This window comes from Ursus maritimus, unplaced genomic scaffold, assembly GCF_017311325.1.
Source record: "Ursus maritimus isolate PB19 unplaced genomic scaffold, ASM1731132v1 scaffold_17, whole genome shotgun sequence".
NCBI lineage: Eukaryota > Metazoa > Chordata > Mammalia > Carnivora > Ursidae > Ursus > Ursus maritimus.
In genome coordinates, this window is record NW_024424119.1 from 48,814,098 (window position 1) to 48,835,887 (window position 21,790).

The following is a 21,790-nucleotide window of genomic DNA, read 5'->3' on the forward strand; positions in this document are numbered from 1 at the left end:
GGATTCACTTTACTTCTTACTAGCAAACCAGAGACAGCAAAGCACTAGGAGTGACCACTACCACGAAACCTGTTACTGTCAACCTCATCATAGTAAAGACTTTTATTTTAACTGTTTAAAGATTTTCATTTTAATTGCTTAAAAAATTTTCAAACTGCTTAACAGGTCAGGGGTTTCACTTTGGAGTGATGGAAATGCTTTGGAACTAGAGAGGGTGGTCGTTGGTTGTTAGACAATGTGAATGTACTAAATGCCACTGAACTGCTCAGTTTAAAATGGTTAATTTTAAAAAAATTAATTTTCAGGGGGAATGAGGAAAAAATACCATAATTATTCCTACTGAACATCATTAGATGCCAGCAATGTGACCGGTTAAACTGGATTTATTCGAGGTTCTCTGGTCCACATTTCTAAAGAAGCAGCCTGACTAAGTGGAAGGAGCCCAAGCCTGGAGGTTGAGAAATCCACCTCTCACCCCAACTATGCCACTAGCTATGTGTGCGATTTTGCAAAAGTCCCTTAACCACTCAGAATATATCCTGAATTCTTCATCTGTCAAAGAACAAAGCAGGGCTAAAAGAACCTCAAAGGTTTCTCACAAGATGCTATCCTTTATATTCCTGGCAAACCAATTATGCGAAATAAAATTACCTAGATTTAAAAAAAAAAAAAGTTTAACTACAATACACGCTAAATCTGACGAACTAAAAGCCACCACACATCCACTGAGCTGAAAATGTGTTATCCTATATAGGAAAATCTTCTCATTTCAGGGTAATTGGGTCCGACTGACTCCTATTTACTGGAAAACAAAAACAGATCCTATGACAGTGCCAAAATCATATTCACTGACATTATGATCTACGCACAAAAGAAAAGACTTAATTCAGAGATGACTAATGTGGTAAGCTCAAGGTCACCATTATAAACCAAGCTGGTGAACTACAGGTTTTTAACTAATAAACTCAAGGATGTCTTTTTATGCAACTATTAAAAATGCATTAAGTATAAAAATATAATGCATCACTGGATAGCCTATAAATAAAAACTGTATAAATTAACCAACATTATTTTGCAAATATGTCTTTTTTCCTATAAATGACCTTCGGATTAAAAACTCCTCCTGCTACAAGACTCTGAAAAGGTTATAAATCTAAAGGAATCTTATTCTGTTCTTGAATATGCCTGGAAGGGAAGCTAAATCCTCTGGTATCTTCTGGTATTTTGTTAAGTGTAGGTTGTTAAAGACATGCTTTGGCAACTAACACCTTAACTACCATTAATTAGGGTAGAAGGCTTGTCTTCCTCCAATGTGCTTCTAAATCCTTAGGGGAAGGAGAGGGGGTTTGGCACGACCATGCAAACCTGTTAACTCAACAGGATCTCAACAAAGTGATGGAGGTGACTAGTTGGAAACTCTAATCTGTTGTTTTGTTTTGTTTTTTAATATTTTATTTATTTGAGAGAGAGCAGAGCGAGGGACGGCACAGCAAGACAGAGCACACAAGTGGGGGCTGGGGCAGAAGGAGAGGGAGAAGTAGGCTCCTAACTGAGTAGTAAGCCAGATGTGGGGCTGGATCCCAAGACTCTGGGATCATTATCTGAGCCAAAAGCAGATGCTTAACCGACTGAGCCACCCAGGTGCCCTCATCTATTGTTTCAAAAAGGGTGGGACAGACACAGTTTAGATATCCATAGCCCATGAAGCAGAAAAGGAAAGCTCAAAGGATGACATCTAAGTTGTAACAAACTGCTGAGACTATGCCCTACATATTCCCATATTCATATTCATGAATATGAGTATATTCATATTCATAAAGTTCTCTACAACCTAGAGCAACTTATCTAACAAACTTAGTGAAACAAGTGGAGACACTTACAAATCAAAAGAAAAGTCTGGATGCCTTATCAGATGTTTTCCAAATCAATTATCTAGATTCAGACCTCAGTAACAGATTCAGCAATCAAGTCTTCTCTTTCTGGCATAAAGCCACAGATGCACATCCTTTCTAATCATTCCTAATTTTCTTTTTAACAAAACAATCATCACCTGAATGTCACCACCACACTTGCAAACTCCTGAACACCTAAACTAAACTTGCCTCCTGGTGCCACTTCTGTTGGATTCCCTACTTCTCTTCAGGGCACGCTAGCCTGCCCAATCAAGCGGGCCTGAAACCTGTAGACTTGTCACTCAGCCCTCACATCCAGTTACCAAGTTCCACCAGTTCTAAGGCATCCCTTCTATATCCGTTTCCACTACTTTTATCACTTTTTGTCTTCAAACTAGTACAACAGCATCTTAGTGTATGCACTTCAGCCTCTCTTTTCACATTATCAAATTCATAAATATAGCCAAAATAATACCATCCCTCCACTCTTGCTCAAAAACCTTTCACTGAAGCCTCACTGTCCACAAAGTCTGAGTTCCTCATCCTTGCATTCAAGGCCTTCCATCAGTGGCTCCAACATTCCTCTCCAAACTTACGCTCTTACCAATTCCTTTGATATTCCCTCACCTTTTACTATTGAGCCACTTATTCTTTCTCAAATTAATCTTGAGCATTCTTATTTTGCTAATGCAATTTCCTCCATATGCAATTCTCTTCCCTATTTTCTCACTATCTAATCCTACTTGTTTTCCATGGCTCAGTACAGATGTACATATCACATCCTCTCTGAAGTCTCTCCCTTATTCCCCTTAGCTAGAAATAATTTCTTGCTCTTCTGAATTCCTGGACCATTTTATCTAAAGTCTTACCTTAAAAAAAAAAAAAATACATACACACACACACGTATATACACACATATATACATGTACATACACAAATACACAAACCATCATCTATCCTAATAGACTGTAAGCTCTTAAAGGTCAGGGTCTATGTGTACTTTATTCTTGTATCCCCCATCCAACCAGCATAGTGCATAATATTCAAAATTATGAATTAACAATAAAACCAACAACAGTCTTATGAAAGGATACTCATTAAGAAGAAAAACACATCATAAAGACTTCAAGGTACATAGTATTCCATAGGAAAAACTGAAATTCCAACTAAAACGTTAGCACTATAACATCTTTACCAAGTAGCAGACTACAACAAATAAAAGAATAATTCATTCAACAAATAGTCAATGACCTACTCTGTGCCAGGCACTGTTCTAAGTGCTTAGAATCTAGAGAATACAAAACCAACATTAATCCTTACCTTTATGGAGCTTATACTCTAGTAAAGGTAAAAGAGCAATACACAAATAAGCAAAATATAAGTTAAATGGTTTAAGAGGGAATGAGAAAAAGAAGGTGGAAAAGGAAGGCTGGGGAGGGCCAGAAATGGAGGAACTACCATTTAATAGGGTAGAAAGGGAAGGCCTCACCAGAAAGGGCACAATGGAGCAATCATATATGTGAATAACAGCATTCCAGGCTGGGCAAACTATATGCCTAGCACATTAAAGAAACTGCAAGAAGGCCACTGTGGCCAGAATGAAATAAGCAAAAAGCAAGAGGAGATGAGGTCAGAGAGGAAAGAAAAGGGTATCTGATCACATAAGACCTTGACAGGACTTAGCTTTTTATTCTGAGTAAGATAGGGAATCTCCTGACCAGAAAGAGACAAAATCTGACTTACCTTTTAAAAAGGATCATTCTTACTATAGTATTGAGAACAGAATATGAAGGGACAAGAGCAAAAAAGGGCTACTGCAATAATTCAAAAGAACTGATGTAAACTTAAGGCAGTAGAGGATGAAAAATGGCCAGAGTCTGGATATATTTTGAAGGTAGAAGTGGCAAGATTTCCTGATGGGTCAGATGTAGTGTGTGAGAGAGAGTCAAGGACAACTCTTTTGGCCTGAGCAACTAGAAAGATGGAGGAAGTTGCTGTTTACCAAAGCATGGAATACTACAAGAGGGACAGGGTAAAGATTAGGAGTTCAGTTTGGAACAAGTTTAGTTTGAAATGCCAATAAAATAATGTAAGTGGAGGTGTCAACACAGGCAGTAAGACATACAAGTCTGGAGTTTCAGAGATAAGAATTTGAGAATCATCAGCATATACACAGTATTAAAGCCATGAGATTGGATGAGATCACAGGGGAATGAGAATAAAAAGCAAAGATCCCAGGTGGTCCAATATTAAGAGGTAGTAGTTATAAGGAAGTTATAAGACTTCTCCAAGGAGGCAGGAGGAAAACCAGCAGAATATGATAACCCAGAAACCAGAGCAGAAAGTATTTCAAGGAAGGAGACATCCATTGCACCAAATGTTGCTAATGGGTCAAGTAAGAATTAAACTTGGTGGTTTCAACAAGAGCAGTTTCAGTAATTAAGTTTAAAGTCTCATTATTGTAGGTTCAGGAGAGAACAGAAGAACTGAAGATGCGTAGAAACAACTTTTTTAAGAAGTTGAGAAATTGGATTGCATCTACAAGAAACAGCGTGGTCAAGAAAGGGTTGTTTAAAAAAAAATAGGTGAAATAACAGCATGTGTATGCTGACTAGAATGAGTCACTAGACAGGAGAATAATAATATTGCAGGAGAGAGGGGGAGAACGGACACGATTTTAACTGCTATAGAATTTCCCTAAAAGAGTCAAACAGCCCAATGAAGAGTAATTTCACTAGCTTAGTAGGCAGTAATTCCAGAGTACTGTTACTCTTTGTGATACTAAAGAAGGAAGGAGGGCAGCGCATAATCCTAATTCACAGGCCATAGGAAGCTCAGAAGAGAGGCTGGGCCATTTACGGAGAACATTCATGTTAGGCCTTTTATATGTTATTTCATTTAAGCTCAAAATAACTTCATGAGGTATCATCTTTATGTTACAGATAAGGAACCAGAAGCTCGGAGAGAGCAAGTAATTTGATTAACACACAAAGCTGGTGAGAGGTAGAGCTATGTTTCAAATCCATCTCCTCCTGGGCATTAGATAAGGAATTATAGTTAATTTAGACAGTTAAAAGTTTTGTGGTTATATCTTTTTTTAGGTTCCTGTTAGAAATACATACTGAAGTATTTATTTATGGATGAAAGTAAATGATGTCTAAGATTTAATGTAAATATTCCAACAAAAACAACAGAAAATAATTGTGAGTGTGGGATAGATGAAACAAAAGCAGCAAAATGCTAGTAATTGTTGAAGCTAGTTGACAGGCATGTGAAAATTCACTAACTGTTCTCTTTCATGTACATTTGAACATGCCATGATAAAAAAATAAAAATCCAGGTCCTTCTGAGTCAAATGTTTCTCATTACTTCAGAGTGTGCGCTTCGAGCTTACAAACAGCTTTCTTTTCTTCTTTAATCCTCACTATAACTGTACTTTAGGGGTTTTATTCCAATTTTATATATGAGGAGACAGATCTACAACTAGTAAATAACAGGATCAGACCTCAAAGCCAAGTCTTCTGGTGTCAACAACATTCTACTACCCAATAGAGCAGTCAAGGTTGAACACAGGATCATCTCTAGGAATAACCTAAAAGGAGAGTCCACCCAAGTGCTAGCTTTTCTTCAGACTTACTACTACTGCATAATCCTGGGGCCCCAAATTTCCTCGTAAGGCCACGCATTACTGCAGGCAGTCCTTGAAAAGACTTGCACTCAAAGGCTTGACTAAAAGAGGCAGATTTCAAATTTGCCCAGCCATCAACCTTCCTGGCCAAATTTGGGAACCAGAAGGAACCTCTGAAAGGGTGTTCTGAAACTCTCCTGTTCACCTACATTATATAGTGCTCACAGGACCAAAGTCCAGGTATGCAAACCCTCGGCACTACAAAGAACACTACCGAACAATAATACTGACCAAAAGCCAATTTTGAAGATTTTATAAGTAATCTCTACACCCAACATGGGGCTGGAACTTAACCCTAAGATCAAGAGTCACATGCTCTATCCACTAAGCCAGCCAGTTGCCCCTCAAAAGCCAATTTTGTATAACTCCACAACATATACCACAAAGCTGGCATATCAAAGAGCAGTTAATACTTATCTTCAAAATACCCATACCATCTTTTTAAAGGCCTCATCACTAATACGTTTGATATCTGTTCTTCCATACTAACCTTGACATTAAAAGCTTATTTACAGCTTACTTCAAAAACAACTAAAAATATGCATACCAAGGGCTCCAAATGTTATTCCCTCCAGCTGCTAACCTACATTATCAAAATTGTAACATCTTTTCTCTCTAGTTCACTAGCTTTGTTAACTAAAACTGAATTGTCCAGAGTTAAGACAAGAGCTATCCAGTACCCTATACTTCATTAGGTTAAAATGTAGGTTGCTTAAGTTGTACAAAAGCCTATGATTAGATGCAATGTTTGAGGCGTTTTAGATTTACTTGGAATTATAAACATCTTAAGAATAAACTGCCTCCATCTTAACTATTAGAAACAAACCAACTCTGGGGCACCTGGGTGGTCCCTGGGATCGAGCCCCGCATCAGGCTCCTCCGCTGGGAGCCTGCTTCTTCCTCTCCCACTCCCCCTGTGTTCCGTCTCTCACTGGCTGTCAAATAAATAAATAAAATCTTTAAAAAAAAAAAAAAAAAAAAAAACCAACTCTTTACCAGGTCACTACCTAGGTAACCAAAGTTATAGACTCCACTGGCACATTAAAGGCCAATCTATCTAGGGAAGGATCTATTCTTTACTCAAAACAGTACTATAGAGCCCTACTAAAAAATCTTAGGTCTGGCAAAAAATGTGCCTTTGAGCCGAAAGTCAATGCATGTTTGTTGAATTAAACTGGTAGAACAGGTAAGCATAATTAAAAACATAAAAATAAAAATCTAAACAGTCTTTCAGGATAATTACTATGCTTTATGTCAATAGTATGAATATGGTTAAATTCACACTTGATTTATATCAATAGTATTAATATGGTTAAATTCAATTTATAAACAAAATGCTGATTTGCCTAATAGGAGATCATGAAAAGTCCTGGTACCTGGAAAACTGCAAAGAGGAAATTCTGCAGGTGCAGTAAGAAACTACATCTTATCCATGACCCAGAAACGCCTCAGAATTTATTACACAACCTCCTGCAAAATTCTCACTCTTCAAATGGAAATGAACCATGAAGTCACACAATGCAAGGCTGTGATTTTATTATTGATATAATCAACTATACCCTTTCGAGTTGTGCTAAAGTTAACTCAAGAAAGCAGATGTTCGACACAGTGTTAGTTATGTCAGAAGTTAAGAGAATTTTAATATCAAATAACTAAAATTTAGGATGGCATTCATTCACTCAGCAACACACATATATGGAATGTCTTTTGTGAGACAGATACCGTACTTCTCAAAAATGATGCACTTCAAGGACCCTTAAAACAAGAAACACATCAAATTAGGCATGAAAGTGACAAATCAGGTCATGTGGTGACCTCACTATTCAATGCAAGAGCTAAAAGTTGGACTTGCAGATCTTTCAGGCTTAAACCATTTAAATATTTATATCACCGGGGCGCCTGGGTGGCACAGCGGTTAAGCGTCTGCCTTCGGCTCAGGGCGTGATCCCGGCGTTATGGGATGGAGCCCCACATCAGGCTCCTCCGCTATGAGCCTGCTTCTTCCTCTCCCACTTCCCCTGCTTGTGTTCCCTCTCTCGCTGGCTGTCTCTGTCTCTGTCGAATAAATAAATAAAATCTTTTAAATAAATAAATAAATAAACATTTATATCACCACTAATCTGGCCTCATCACCTTATTCTTTTCTGTTTTAATTGACATATAAATTTAACTTACATTTCTCAATAAAGTTTTCTAAAATTAGACTGGATTATGAAGCCTCTCATAATTACCTGTCAGAAACAGGTTTTCTACAGCTGAACAAATTTTTAAAAACAACCAATTTTCCAATAAGAAGATCTATGTAAAACAAATGAAAACAGAAAGAGCAGCAAGATGGGTAATGGAGGTCCAAACACCTTATATAAGAGAGTAAACTATTAAGAACAGATCAGCAGGGCACCTGGCTGGCGCAGCTGGTGGAGGGAGTGGCTCTTGATCTCAGGTTTGTGGGTTCAAGCCCCAAACTGGGTGTGGAGATTAATCTTTAAAGGGGCGCCTGAGTGGCTCAGTCCGTTGGGCATCCAACACTTGGTTTCGGCTCAGGTCATGATCTCAGGGTCCTGAGATCTAACCCCATGTCAGGCTTCACACACAGCAGGGAGTCTGAGATTCTCTCTCCCTTTCCTTCTGCCCTTCCCCCTGCTCCCTCGTTCTCTCCCCCCCGTCTCTCTCTAAAATAAATAAATAAATCTTTAAAATAAAATAAAATATTTTTTTAAAAAAAGGTCACCTAGCACAAAAGACTACTATCAGGACCGGGTATTAACCAAGCTCAAGCAAATTAATGTCTAAAAAGCAACTTACTATTTACATTTTTGCAACGTCAATCCTAACCAGCATCTGGAGGCTTTTTACAACTAATAAACATTCTAAAAGCATTTAAATATCATTCCTCCTCAAATAGAGCATAACCTGTCAATAGGCTTGGAAATGTCAAAAGGGTGGGTATTTGAAAACTAAAATTTTAAAAAGGAAAAAGTATTCAATAAATCTAAAGGAGGAGGTTTAATACCACTAGAAGAGGGATAGCTCTATTTTTCTGTTCAAGTCACTTAGAATTAGTTGATTTTCTGCAAAATACACAGGAAAATGTATTGTATTTATTATTCCTGACTTAGGAAGTGAATTCACTGAGTGAAAGAGAAGTGCTCATCTCTGGAAATTCATGCTTAGAAGCAATCTCAGGCTACAGCCACAATGCAGAATGTCTCTCACAATCTTCTGCTCATACTCAAGAATTCAAATCGGCAACTCAACTACAGAAATGAGCCAGAAAAGATAAGGAGACAGTAGAGCAAAGAATGAACAAACTTCAATTTGCAGACATCTCTGACATTCAGAGAAGTTTCATCTCTATTCAAATTTCACACTACAAATTAACCCACCTAATGCCAAATTTTGAAGCACCAATTATTATTTGACCAAGATAAAAAGAAAAAAGGAGCTAAGGAAACAACACCTATCCCCATATTTAAATAGTTCTAATCTTCCTGAAAGACTTATATTTGTTTTATATAAACCATCTCAATTCTCATGGGAGGTAGACAGAGTCAGGTTTCTGGAGAAGAAACAAGCACAAAGGGATTAAGTATCTTGTCCAGCAAGTCACCAGTGAAAATAAAACCAGACCCAATTATTTAGCCTACAAAGTCTAAATAACCTGCTTTCCTTGGTTCATAAACTTAGAACAGTATTTTCAAGTGCCTACAAACTATCCCAAACCATAGAATTTCATGAAACAATACATATAATCAGAACACTGAGCCAGAATTGAGTATTCTGAGCAAGAAAATACTGCTTGCCCCAAATCAATAAAATGAACTAACACAATGGACTTAAAAAATTCAAGGAGGAAACAATAGCCATATAGGAGAGAATTTTCAAAGGTCACTCTATTCATCTTATATCCTACTGCTCAAATTCTCTGCCTGGGAGCCAAAGGGGCCAAACATGCTCCTTATAATCATATCCTACACATTTATCAAATCTCAAAATACTGCAAGAATTTCAATGAAAGGCATATTATGCTTTAAAAACCTTTCCCTCCAAAAATAAAATCTTACAGCAATGTCTTCAGAACATTATTTTGTTGCCTTCATGATGCACTTTAAATTTGGATTTTAAAAATGATTAGCTCCCAGTTTATTTTTTAAATATTTACAGATTCAGATTACTTAAAACGTGTTTTCTGCTCAGCCCTCATTATGTTTAGGCAAGATTCCCACTTCCACTCACACTTATCTAAAACTTACAATGGCTGCATTAAGATACTTCCTAAATTGACAAAAAGAGAAAACTAATCAAACCAGAAAGCCTCCCTAAGTATCAAACCAGACCTTTTATTTGAAATCACACCAGGTACTACATTACATACTACATGAAGCCCACAAAGCAGTAATTTAAGTTATTTCTGCAACATGATGAAATAATTTTTTTGCAAAATCTGACAAGACTGAATTTTCAACTGTCAAGAGGGAAGTCGTTTTCCAAGATTCTAGAAAACTCTGCTTACTAAGGCAGTCTCAAAGCAGCTTCCTTAATCCTTCCAAATCCCAAAGAATCTAACACAAGCCACAGAACACTGAATGAGACCTGCACTGAAATACCTGTGCTCAAACCCCTGAAGGTTATTTCCTATGTGTCTGGCAAGCTGACTGGCTGGCTGTATGTCCACACAACCCCAAAAGTCTTTCCTCAATAAAGCTAACACTACACTCCCTAACTCAAATTAAAATACCAGAAAATCCAAAAGCTTCCAACCAAATTTTACTTGAACTATTTTGGAGGAAAAGCCAAGATCAGTTATTTGCACCCTGAAAGAGAGTTACAGAATCGCAGATCTCCATTCCTGACACTTTTAGGAGATGGATGGACATTACCTCTGTCTGCCTCTAACATGGGACTCAGATATTACACCACTCAAAGCCTGAAAACTGCCCCATTACCCAGAAAGCACCAGGGTAGCTGAGACACAGCACCAAGGTATCCCTTCCTCCCTGATACACAGCCTTCGAATGCTACGGACACTGGGCCCTGCTCTCTTGCAGTATCTTCACAAAGGCATCTGCCCTGCACCTGCTGCAATCCTATTTCTATCCATTCGTGGTGCACTCCACACAACCCTGTATGGCTCTTCTATCTTCACACTTGTCAGCGCAATGCACTAGGACAATATCCCACCACATACCTCCTCCAAACTTGGGAGTATATACTACTCAGCTCTCCCTTATCCCTTCCCCATTCACAGGGTTCTAGAACTAAAATCGAGCTTCTTGATTTTTCTGATCCTAGAGGCATGAACCTTCAAATACGTACAAGGTTTAATGTCCTCCATTTTTCATTAATATCATTCCAGGATCCACACACAAACACCACACACACTCTTCAGTTCTTCTACGTCCAGAATGTAATCCTCTCTCTTTTGTTTTGGTTTTTGTTTTTTCAACTTCTGAACCCTGCCTTTTATTTCCAGTGACCTAAAATTTTTGAACCCCTTAATCTCTCAGTTTTCCAATCTCTCCCCACTCTTCAGCACCCTGCTCCTTCCATTCTCTTTTAAGCAACTTGTTTTCCTAACTCTCTCCAACCTGAATAGTCATTTCCTGCCCCTAAACCTGGACAACCTGCTTCCCCTACCACCATCCCAGTCCAATACACAACTTATCCCTTTCTAGTCACACATACACACACCTCCCTACTTTGCCCTTCTTTTACCCCATTACATACTATGCATTCTTCTACGTCCTCTACCCAAAAATATCCTGTCTGCCCCCATTCTTCCCTCTCTTCCTTGCCTATCCCCGTCTACCAGACAAAATCTAGCACCCCCAAGCTATGCTTCTCTCCCTCTACATACTGTATGTACTCCAGGCCTGCATCCCTCCCCTTCCAATCCACCCCCTACTACCTCTCTCTACTGATTTCCCTTCACACACATACCACCCCCCCTTGTCTCCCTAACTTCCTTCCACACTTCCTGCCCCCAAAACATTTCCTTCCATCTGTTTTCATACCTCAGCTGTCACTCCAAGAACACTTCCCTCACCCTCTATACCTTTGGCCCTCTACCTCACACATACTTCACTCCACCTGTCCCCCGCAATGTCTCCCCGACCCCAAAGTTTCCTCTCTTGCTGCTCCCCCACCTACATCTATACTTCCCCCACCTACATCTATACTTCCCACAAGAACACTCTCCATTTCACTCACTTCTGCTGCCCGCTAAATACCCTGCACACCTCCTGTCCGTCCCCATCGCCCTACTCCACTGAACTCACTTCTCTCCAATTCTGGCCCTGCTCCAATCACCTTCCTCCTCCACCCAATACCGTTCTCCCCTGAGCACCACTCACCAGTGAGACACCTGTCTTCTCCTCCAACATGCCCTCCCTTGGCATGTCCCACCTGTCCAGCCTCAACACTCTTGCCTCCTCGTCTTCCCTACACACCTCCTGGGCAGACACAGTCCTCACATCCCTCACAGGTCTCCCGAAGCCTCTGGGCCTACCCTCACACACACCTCCTCCCTGCAAACCTCCATTTCCCTCACCATCACTCCAGAGACCCCTAGACACCCCGTCCCTCCCCCCCCCCACTTCCCTCTACCTGCACACCTTCCTCCACATTTCCAGTCACATTTGTCCGGTGGCCTTCCTTAAATCTGCCCCCACTCCCTGCCCCTCACACGCAGCCCCGACCGGGACATCCGCTTCTTCCACTCCTCCCTCGAGTCCCTAATTTCCTCCTTCCATTCCCATCACGCTCGCCCCTACCCTCCCCAAAGCCTCCCTCACACCCTCCCGAACCCCCACGGACTGCCCCCCACCCTCCTGAATGTTCTCCGTCTCTCTCGCACTCGCCCTGACCCCACGGGCCCCCGAACCTGCCCGCAGGCCCTCCCGCCCCTATGGGCCGGATCCCTCCACCCTTCATTCTCCCCTAAGTCTGCCCACACCCTCCGCCAGCCCCCCAAGCCTCGCTCCCGGCCCCTGCCCCCAATGTCCTCCAACACCTGCTCGGAGCCCCTCACCCTCCATCCTATCGAGACCCCTGGCGCCGGGTCCCCCCACACTGCCGACGCCCTCCCCTCACTCGGGGCCGGGACCCCGTCCCCCCGAAGGTGAGGAAGGCGGCCCGCTGCCCTTGCCCAAAGCGGCCGGGGCACCGCAGCGGCGGCCACAATGCCAGAGCCAGGGGGGCCGGGATTGCTCCCTGCTCTCCGCCCGGGCCGCCGCGGCCGCCGCCGCCGCTGCTAAGGACGCACAACAAACAATGCGGGGCCCGGGCCGGCTCCGCCAACCGCCTCAACCGCCGCCTTAACCGCCGCCCGCCCGGGACGGCCCGCCGCGCAGGCGCCTACCCCGCCGCCGCAGCCTACCCGCGCCGCCGCGCTCTGCCCGCGCCCGGTCCCCGCTCCCGCTCCGCCGCCGCCGCCACCTCGTCCGCCCGCGTCTCTGGCTCCTCAGCCCAGCGGCGGCGGCTGCGGCGGCTGCTGCCCTGGTGGCGCTCGCGGCTCCGGTCTCCGCTTCGGCGGCGGCGGCGGCGAGCACGTGACACCGCCCAGCGCGCCCATTGGCCCATCCGGGGGGCGGGCCCGCGGCTTCTGGGGAACGGAAAGCCCGCCCCCTCGCTCGCCGCGCGCCCCCTCCACGCGCACTCTGTCGTACCTGAGAGCGCCGGCCAGCGCCCGCCGGCGCCGTGCCGCGCCGCCGCCTGCGCCAACTGCGCACCTGGGAGCGCGCAGGAACCACACGCTGGTGGAGGCCGCATGCACCTGCGAGACGACGCTTACGTAAGCTGCGTCCCCGCCTTTCTCCCGGCGCCAGGCCCCCGCCCGCTGCAGCACCTGAGCCTCGCTGCGCTAGCGGCGTAACTGCTGTGGAGCGGGGACGAGCTGCGCAGGGAGGCAAGCGAAATGCACGGAAACTTCGTAACTTCCGAATCTGGGAGCGGCTCCCGGATGCCTCTGCGAGCCGGCCTCTCCGGCTCCGCGCCCCGGTGGCGGGTGCCCCCCAACCCCAGAGGCTAAGCAGCGGAGTAGACTACGCAACGCCTCCCCAGGTGGAGGACGAGGAGGCCAGTGGACTTCGACTTGGTAAGAGGTCCTCTGCCAGCCTCCGCCCCGCTACACTTACCAGCTGTGTGACCTTGACCAAATTAGAGAACCATTCTGATTGTCAGTTTTATGGTAGGGAAACTAGGACAATTCCGATTTAGAAGCTGTTGGAGAGACGGAAAAAGACAATAGGTGTGAATTCTCAGCACACAGAAGTTGCAGCTTAGTCAGCAACCACCTCTCCTTTTCCCACCCAATGGACCTACCTGGGATTGAGTTTGAGGCCAGGACTTCTCTGACCTCCTAATTGTTGGGTCAGACTTTGGTTGGACACCTATGTGGGCAGTGCTAAGGAAGAAATGAAGTTTTACTTTTTATTTTACAGAGTTACTCCTGGGCATTTCTTTGGTACAGCATTCTGCCAGCCAGTTAGGCCCCACTTACTGAGTACCTGCTGCATGCCAGGTGCTGTGCTGAGTGTTAGGATGCACAAGTGAATGAGACAAGGTCCTTACCCTAAAGGAATTCCCAGCCTGGGGTGGAAATGACCTGAGCACCCAGCAACAGGATTTGGAGAGCTGGGGGTCCAGGACGGATCGCCCATAACAGCCCCTTCTGGGCCTCTTCCCATCTTTGTAACATGCCAGATTCAAATGTTTTAACAGCTGTGCTTCATTCCTGAGATAAAGTATAAATACTCTAACTCAACTTAAAAAGTTTTGGTGATCTGGCCTTAAGTTTCAAGGTGCATGCCCTTCCCATTGCCCCTCGTTCAGGCCAACTTGACCCTCCAGCCGCACTGAACTTAAGCACTGTAATTGCCAGTCTGTAACACTTCTGAGCCGCCTGAGCCAGACCCTGGGCCCCAAATCCCTTTCTACACCCTGTCCCCACCTCCAGTCGCCCACACCTTTCTTTACTGTCCTGGAAGTCTCCTTGTATTCTTAGTCAACTCAGAATGTATTCTCTCGATGCCCTTTGGCTGCTTCAGACCCGTTGTCTAGATTCCTTTGCTTTGCACACAGCTCATTAAACCATGTATTCTTACAGCACCAGATTGTGATTGTTTGTCACCTCCCTGGACTGTAAGCACCTTGAGGACTTGAGTGGGTTAGGGAGGACTGCACATGTACATACAATGAGGTCATTAAAGCTGGGCTTTCCAAGAAGAACATGAATCTGCTTGGAAGAGAAGAGCCGCTGCAGTATAAAGGTCTGCGTTCTGTGCACACTAGCTGTGTGACCTTGGAAAATCAGTCTCTCTGGGTCTTTAGTTAACTCATCTGTCAAGTGAGACCATAATATTGCATACCTCGTAAAATCATTATAAGAGTTCGATGAGACAGTGTATCTCAGGCACTCAGTATAGTGCCTGGCATTAGGTCAGTTTCTAAATTATTTTAAATAGGTGGACTGCACAGCATTAAGCATTCAATTGTGTCACTTATTACAATATCTTTATTGGGTTTATAACTCCAAACATTCCTGACCAAAAAAAACATGCAAATGATATAAAAGTAAAGAAACTAAAAATTTCAAGTGTGCCTCTCCTTTCCCACCCCAACTCTACTCCCTCTACCCCTAATCCCATGTCCCAGGGCAGTTACCATTAATTTTTTCATGTCCTACAGTATATGTCCAGAGAGAGAAGAAAGTTGCAAAAAATTACATGTCTATGATGTGTATGTTACACTTGGATTCTGCAGCAGAAAAAGACTAGAAAGGGTTAAACACCAACTACTACTGTTATGCGTCCAAAGTAGAGCTAGGGGTAGGGATAGGTCACTTTGAATGCTTCTGCATTGCTTTAATTTTTTAAAGAATACATATATGTAACCAAAATGAATAAAAATATATATATGAGACACATTTTTAAATGTTATTGAGTTATATTTACATATCCTAAAACTCATGCATTTCAAGAGCACAGATCAAGGATTTTTAGTAATGTTACCAAGTGATACAACATCATTATGTCAGTTTAGAACATTTACAGATTCCCCATAAAATCCTTCAGACCCATTTACTGTTAATCCCATTCCCACTCCCAGCCACAGGCAACCACTAATCTACTCTGTCTCTATATTTTTGCTTTTTCTGGATATACTAGATACATTTTTTAAACCAAATAGATGGGGGCGCCTGGGCGGCACAGTCATTAAGCATCTGCCTTCGGCTCAGGTCGGGATCCCAGGGTTCTGGAATTGAGCCCCCACATCGGGCTCCCTGCTCAGCAGGAAGCCTGCTTCACCCTCTCCCACTCCCCCTGCTTGTGTTCCCTCTCCCGCTGTGTCTCTCTCAGTCAAATAAATAAATAAAATCTTTATAAATAAATAAACAAACAAACCAAATAGATGTTTTAGAAAAAAAGTGTCTTCACTTCTTAATCCCACCTAGGGGTAGTAATCATATTTATATTAATTATATTTTATTAATACTTATGTCTATTGTTCCAAACTTGCCCTGTACATATATAACTTTTACAAAGTGAGATTACAGTATACCTTCAGTTTTGATTTTTTCACTTAACAATATAAATTAAATACACCTCTTTTTATGTCACTGAACTCTCTCTTGCATAACATATCTTAAGAATCATTTAATTAATTAAACCAAGCCCCTATGTTGGGTATTTGGGTCTTTTTCCAGTATCTCCAGTTATAAACAAGGTAAGGTAATAGATATTGTAAAGTTATAGAACTTGATGAGCTTTAAAATCACACCTAAATTCAAATACTAGCACTTGTTGTTTCATCCATTCATTGTACAAATATTTACTGAGAACCTACTACATGCTAGTACCTAGAGATACAAAAGCAAGAAAACAGCTACACTGCCCTACCCCTGTGGCCCTAGAGACCAATGTACAATACTCAAATAACACTGAATGGCCCACAGAGACGGGAGCAGCCAACAGAGGGGGATAGATGAGGTTCTCAAAGGCTCACTGAAGAAGCATCTTTGGAACATACACTTGGCACAGCACGCTGCCATTTTTATAAAAGGTGCTTGGTAGGGGTGCCTTGGTGGCTCAGCTGGTTAAGTGTCTGCCTTCAGCTTAGGTCATGATCCCAGGGTCCTGGCATCGAGCCCTGCGTTGGGCTCTCTACTCAGCGTGGAGCCTGCTTGTGCTCTCTCTCTGTCAAACAAATAAATAAAATCTTTCTTTAAAAAAAGAAAGAAAGAAAAAAGGTGCTCAGTAAAGGAAGGTAGATTGGTAACCTGAGAGAGCAGTGGGCAGCCCTTCATAGTTCCCGGTGCCTTGCCACCCTTAGCTCTTTGGACCCTCACATCTCCCCATTGAAAAGAAGGAAACAGAGCAAACCGAAGCCTAGATAAGGAAATGAATTGCCCAGAGTCACCAAGCCAGGAAAGGTCACAGCTGAACGGGAACTCTGGTCTGACTCCTAGCCCAGTGCTTTTGGTCCCCAATGCTACTTGCCCTCTGTAGAGGGTTTTCATCTTTGAAGAACCACATTGAGATAGAGGCAGAAAACACGCAACACTGTACTCTCTGATACAACAGATACTAGCCACATGAGGCTATTTATATTTAAATAAATTAAAATTAAATAGGGGTACCTGGCTCACTCAGTCAGTAGAGCATGCAATTCTTTTTTTCTTTTTAAGATTTTATTTATTTTTTTGAGAGAGAGCGCATGGGGGCGGGGGGAAGGGCAGAAGGAAAGGGACAAATAGACCCCCCACTGAGCACAGAGCCTGCGTGGGGCTCCTGAGCTGAAGTCAGATGCTCAACCGACTGAGCCACCCAGGCCCCCAAGCATGTACCTCTTGATCTCAGTGTTGGAGCCCCACATTGGGTGGAGAGATTACTTAAAAACAAAATATTTTTTTAAATTTTTTAACTAAATTGAAAATATGAATAAAACATTTCTGTCATTGCAGAAAGTCCCATTAGTTAGCGCTGATCTCGAGGATAATAACAATATTATAGTAGTAGTAATAGTAATAATACCTTACTTGTATATTAATTTCCATATAATAGGGAGACCAGGTCAGTCTGGTCTCCCTATCCTTTATTTCCCTGCCGCTCTCCCTACCGTAGGCCAGCGCTGCAGAAAGAAGCCGAAGACAGAAATGTAGCTAGTCATGCTGTGGATGAGGGGTAGGAAACAGGGGATGTGACATCCTTCATCTTCTTGCCACCATGTTTCTAAATCCAGCCATACATCTCCAGCCATTCCCTCCTTCCCACCTTTCACAAAAACCAGCCCTCTCACCAAAGACCAGGTCCTCTTCCTGGGCCTGGATGCCCTGCCCTACCCTCTAGGGAAGTTTACTCTTTAATCCACCACTCTCTGTTGTGTCAGCCCCTCCTTCCCTACTGGATTCTTCAGATTCTACTGCCCAAATAATCTTTTCCATTCTAAGAGAGGAAAAAAGGGAGGGAGGGAGGAAAGAAGATTCCCAGGTGATCCCATGCACCTTACAGCTGAGAAGCATTGACCCAAAATCAATAGCTACAGATAGCAATTGAAGACTGGAATACCACAGCAGAATCACTGCTGCTGACCTGACTTTCGGAAATGGTGAATAACTCTTGGTAGAGTCTGGAGCACAACAAGGTACAATCTTCATTCACTTTGCATAGTATTTGCCTCCCTGGAATATTAAAATCACACTAGAATATACTTTGTCTCTATATGAAAAATGGAGTTAGTCATTAGGCTCAGATCATTGCACAGAAGACTTTCACCTACGTAAATGTCCAGTGCGACATTCAAAGGTCATGCGGTACTGTCCATGCAGGGAGGGACATCTGGCATTACTGGCTCCCCCCCCCCCCCCAGTAAATGCCATTATGACTACCCAAACTCCACCACGAATGTCTAAAAGGAGAATTATGGCTCTAGACTCTCATTCAACAGCCTACTCAGGGTCTCTATCTGGATGTCTCACATGCTACTGGACTGTCCATAACTGCCAGATCTCTCCCCTAAACCTCAAACCCACTGCCCCCTACTGTCCCCCATTTCAGTTCCTTTATCAAGGCTATGGTAGCTACTGATATTGAATGATCAGTAAGCTGAAGGTTTCAAGCTGTTTGATTTGTTCTATTTGTACGCCTTCGAATCGTGCCGGGCACATAGTAGTCACTTAATAAATATTTACTGAATGAATACCCAGAAAATTTTCCCATTCCCCTTCCTCAGGGAACAAACTCCAAAGAAGACAAGAAGGTAGCAGAGCTTCCTGGTCAGGAAGTTCCCACTTCTTACAGGATTTCTTCTAATACCCTGATACTTTCATCAGCCGAAGATGCTCAACAGCCCAGAGCTACAGCTGAAACTTCCCCACCAAAGCTGTCTCACAGCAGGGCAGATGGAGACAGCCTCCCTGAAGGTCTGGGGATGAGGCCCAAATTCATCAGCCTCAAGTCAAGCACAAAATTTCTTTGAAGTCTCATGTTTTATCTTAAAAATCCATGCAAACTTTACCTTCTATTCCCATGTTTGTTTTAACATGAAAATAATGTTTTGATTATTTCCCTTTAGGAGAAAAAGTCAAAGCCTATTTTCCAACTCCTCAAGTAGAAATTCACACTCCAGGAAGATGCTCCTGATTTGTCCCGTGGCTCTGAGTATTTCCCGGCACACACCACCTAGCCCTGGTGGTAATTATACTAACAGCCAACATTTATTAAGCACTTATTATACACCAGGCAGTATATTAAGTACTTACTATGCACTATGTCTCTAATCCTTGCAACAATCCCATGAAGTAGGTACAATTTTCGTCTTCATTTATCATTGGAGAGACTAAGGCTCCAAGAAGGTAAGTCACTGGCACTACGTCACAGAGCCGATAAGTTGGAGACCTGGGATTCAACTCAGTGCTCTCAGTTACTATCCTGTCCACCCCAGTTTGAAAAGCAAGCTTCTGGGCTTTTAAAGCAAAAGCTTTCAGATAGCAGGAAAGCCCTAAGAAATCACCCAGCCCCAGAATTTTGCAAAGCAGGGAAAGTACGGAGGTGTCTGGTTCTCTTGGTGGACACATTTTCAGGGGTCACAAGTTATAAGAGAAGTTTCTAAACGTGTGTCTTGGTTTCAATTACAATCAACAAATAATAATAAGTATATTCTGGATCACTGGGACAGCCGCCTTGTAAATGATTCCTGGCACCCCAAATTTAGTGCTCATATGGTGACAAGTTTAATGCTAAATGCAGATATCTTAGATCAGGGGTCAGATTCTCAAGCCGGCAAGAGACTGTCTCCTTTAAAATGGTGATTCTCGGGGCGCCTGGGTGGCTCAGTCGTTAAGCGTCTGCCTTCGGCTCAGGTCCTGATCCCAGGGTCCTGGGATTGAGCCCCGCATCGGACTCCTCTGCTGGGAGCCTGCTTCTTCCTCTCCCACTCCCCCTGCTTATGTTCCCTCTCTCGCTGGCTGTCTCTCTCTCTCTGTCCAATAAATAAATAAAAAATCTTTTAAAAAAATAAAATAAATGGTGATTCTCAACGAGGTGTAATTTTGGCCCCTACACACACATACACATTTAGCAAGGTCTAGAGGCATTTTTAGTTGTAACAACTGGCATCTAGTAAGTAGGGACCAGGGATGCTGCCAGATATCCTTCAATACACAAGATTATCCCCCCCATACCAAAGGATCATCAGCCTGGGGTGGAGAAAGCTTTAAAAGGGTTTCTATAGGGGAGAAAGCGAACAGAGGGGTTTCTATAGGGGAGAAAGGAAGGGAAGAGACTGGAAGCAAGGCTTCTGAATGAGCCTTCTTAGATACCTTTGACTTTGATATCTCATAAATGATTCATGTAAATATTCAAATCATTAAATCATATAAATTTTTTAATAATCCCTAAAATGAAAAACAAGCTGAAGTATGAACATAACTTTATACCAACTTGATAACATGACCACACTGGAAAAAAGAATCATTCCAATTGACCTTATTTTTGACTATCTATCGTTAATGAGCTATACGCTAAGGATAAAGGGGGAGAAAACAACAAAGAAATCTTAAACTCTCAATAGTCTTAGTAATGATATTAGTATTGCTACTTGAAAAAATGTCTATCATGGGTTAAAACGTATTAGCAATAACATCAATGCTGTTAAGATCCAAAGTTTTTAGGACAAAAGTTATACAAATATGATATCAAAGAAGTTAAGTAAAAAAAACTGAAAATCTTGCATTTCATTTGGAAATCTCAGCATTGCTATTCAATTTTCTCTTGGAAATTTCATAAAAACTGGAGGGTTCTGTTTAAAAAAAAGCTGAGCGTGTATTCTGCCTTTTATTATGGACTAAATTTCAAGTAACTAAATACCCCCAGAGCATAAGAAAAAGTTCTATACAAAAGAACTTCAGCTAATAAGTCACAAGGAATGCTAAAATTAGATCATCACTATTTTGCAAACCCTAGTAATACACCCGATTTATGTAATGGTCATCAATAGATGGTAAAACTTTTGAGCCAAGGATTGATAGGGTACATTACAATTAAATTACAATGAAGAAATAAGTGTGTCACTACCTGAATCCACCGATAAACGTTAGCATCACTAAAAGTTACATGAATGTACATTCTGTGCCTCCTGGTGAGACGCACTCTAAAATACACGGCATCTCTACTTGTGCTTTTAGCCTGAATCCGATGAAGCGTTTAAATAAAACTTATCCACAGGAAGTAAGGGGCAAAAGGAACAAGTAAACGACACACCATAAAGAAACAGCCGGCAAAAATCAGAACATGTAAACTTCTACAAGACAGCAGTTACTTCAAAAAAGTGAATAACGTGAAAAAAAAATCTGGGGGTTAGGAAGGGGAGGAAGAAGGGATTGCTCTAGATTACAAGTGACTTAAAGAGTTTTAACAACAGGGGCACCTGGCTGGCTCAGTCAGTGGAGCATACAACTGTTGATCTCAGGGTTGTAAATTCAAGCCCCACGTCTGGTGTAGAGATTACTTAAAAAAAAAAAAATCTTTAAAAAAAAGAAGAGCTTTGGGGTGCCTGGGTGGCACAGCGGTTGGGCGTCTGCCTTCGGCTCAGGGCGTGATCCCGGCGTTCTGGGATCGAGCCCCACTTCAGGCTCCTCTGCTTTGAGCCTGCTTCTTCCTCTCCCACTCCCCCTGCTTGTGTTCCCTCTCTCGCTGGCTGTCTCTATCTCTGT

The 21,790-nt window shown here is 42.6% G+C and overlaps 1 protein-coding gene across 1 annotated transcript in view; it reads right to left on the reverse strand.

Annotated features, from left to right (window-relative positions):
• The window catches only part of LOC103670335 (spermatid perinuclear RNA binding protein), a 127,109-nt gene extending 114,053 nt beyond the window's left edge, over positions 1-13,056 (reverse strand). Inside the window, exon 1 of the mRNA XM_040631854.1 lies at positions 12,959-13,056. The gene's annotated coding sequence lies outside the window, so the exon portion shown is untranslated. The remainder of the gene's footprint in view (positions 1-12,958) is intronic.
• Positions 13,057-21,790: the final 8,734 nt, after the last annotated feature.